Source organism: Vulpes vulpes, chromosome 7 (assembly GCF_048418805.1).
Source record: "Vulpes vulpes isolate BD-2025 chromosome 7, VulVul3, whole genome shotgun sequence".
Classification (NCBI taxonomy): domain Eukaryota; kingdom Metazoa; phylum Chordata; class Mammalia; order Carnivora; family Canidae; genus Vulpes; species Vulpes vulpes.
The window spans coordinates 25,568,807-25,570,738 of record NC_132786.1 but is presented as its reverse complement, the minus strand read 5'-3'; the positions used below and the strand labels follow the sequence as shown (position 1 = coordinate 25,570,738).

The following is a 1,932-nucleotide window of genomic DNA, read 5'->3' as shown; positions in this document are numbered from 1 at the left end:
AGGAAGCCTGAGAATATTGACCACCTGTCTCTCACCCCCACCCTCCCATCACTTCCTGTTGGAGTTCACTTACATTGGCTGGAACCTCTAAGATGGAGGATGTTCTCAGAGTCCTAAATACACACCCCTATGTATTTGATTTTAACCTCATCCAGTCTAACACCCTCCCGTAGGGCTCCAGCATTTCAACCTGGATGTACATGGAAGCAGAAGCCAAAATACTCTCTCTTGACTCCGTGAGAGAAAGTCTAGAAATAACACTTTCATTTTTTAAAGATTTTATTTATTTATTCATGAGACACACACATACACATCGAGAGAGACAGAGAGACAGGCAGAGACATAGGCAGAGAGAGAGAAGCAGACTCCGTGCAGAGAGCCCAATGTAGGACTTGACCCCAGGACTCCAGAATCATGCCCTGGGCTCAAGGCAGATGCTTAACCCTTGAGCCACCCAGGGATCCCTAGAAATAACACTTTTAAACTGAAAATGTTTTTGCTTTTCTTTATAAAACAGTAGCCATTAATAACCATGGATCTGGAGCAGAAATAAAATGTGAACCCCAGGTTGGAAGCCTAGAAAATGTATGAAGTAGGAAGGGAACTGAAGGAGGGGCAAGGGGTCTGGGGAGAATATCTTCCCAATATCCTCTCTGTTTTCTAACTCTACAACTTCCTTGCTTATCTTCCTCTCAAGACATGAGAAGGGAGCATCTGCCTTCATTTAAACCCAACTTTGCTCCCACTTAATCCTCTCGTGGCACTGCCAAGGGGTGATGAACTGTAGTCTGCTAAAGTTTGATCTATTTTCTTTTTTAAATTTATGCCATTCTGCTGATTCTTAAATCATTTTTATCATGAACTAAATTTATCAATTTTACCATCATATATTTGTAGTGCAATTTGAAGGAAAATAGTGAACTTTTTTTTTCAACAATTTCTCATTTAACTGCTTACTAGTCATTTCCATTAGTTATTTTTCTAGGATCTTCATATTCATTATTAAAGGCTCTTTTCAGAAATGCCTACCTTTTCACAATAAGAATTGTGGCCTGCTAAAGTTTTGTCTATTTTATTATTTGGCCTTGTGTTATTACAAATTTAAAAAGTAAAGAGAAGGGCCAGGTGGATGGAGGCAAACTTGGAGCAGCACTTGAAGGACAGAAGGAAGAATCTACCCATTGTTGGAGCCCTGTGCACAGATTCCAAGGATCTAATCTGGGATGCTGTGGATCTCTATCAGATGAACCTACTGGAGTGATATCTTTTCTAGCCTAGCAAGCAGCTAAACTAACCTCAGATCCCACTGACATTCCTGTGGTGTGTCTAGAATCAGATAATGGGACACTATGATCCAGAAACCTGACAGCTTCACAATGGCAGTGCACAAAATGGCCTTTTGACATCTCAAGCAACTTGTCATAAGGGATAGATCCTGACAAAGCTAATTATCTTGCAGAACTATTAAAGTTCCAGTAGTTAGGCTATTAATTAATTTATTTAGTGTGCAGTGGACACTTTTCTACTAATTTTAGAGTAAGCTGATTTTTGATACTCAGTGGACTGACTTACCAAAATATTAGTGTGAAAGAATCACGTTTTGAAGCAGCAGGTCAAGGTTACTTTGTACATAGAATTTTTTTATGTTCAATAAATCTGGTTGGAGGAAAGTTTAACAAAAAAAAAAAAAAAAAACTCTCTCTGACTTCTTGCTTCTCTGCCTTCCCACTTTCCAGGCATAAAGACTCTACTTTCTTCCCCTTTATGTAAGGAGGCTTTTCTCTTTACTGTCTTCTTCTTCTTCTCCCCAAAGTGGCACTTGCCCATCTCCTTTCCATGATTTCATTAAGACAGAATAACAGCTACAGGACATGGCCTTTATGGAGTTGAATAATGTCAAAAAAAATACTACCAGTTTAATATTCTCAAAAT

The 1,932-nt window shown here is 39.0% G+C and overlaps 1 pseudogene; it reads left to right on the top strand.

The window, feature by feature from the left end:
* The first annotated feature begins 1,129 nt into the window (after nt 1–1,129).
* Nucleotides 1,130–1,403, top strand: LOC140599533 (ragulator complex protein LAMTOR5 pseudogene; annotated as a pseudogene).
* The last annotated feature ends 529 nt before the right edge of the window (nt 1,404–1,932 follow it).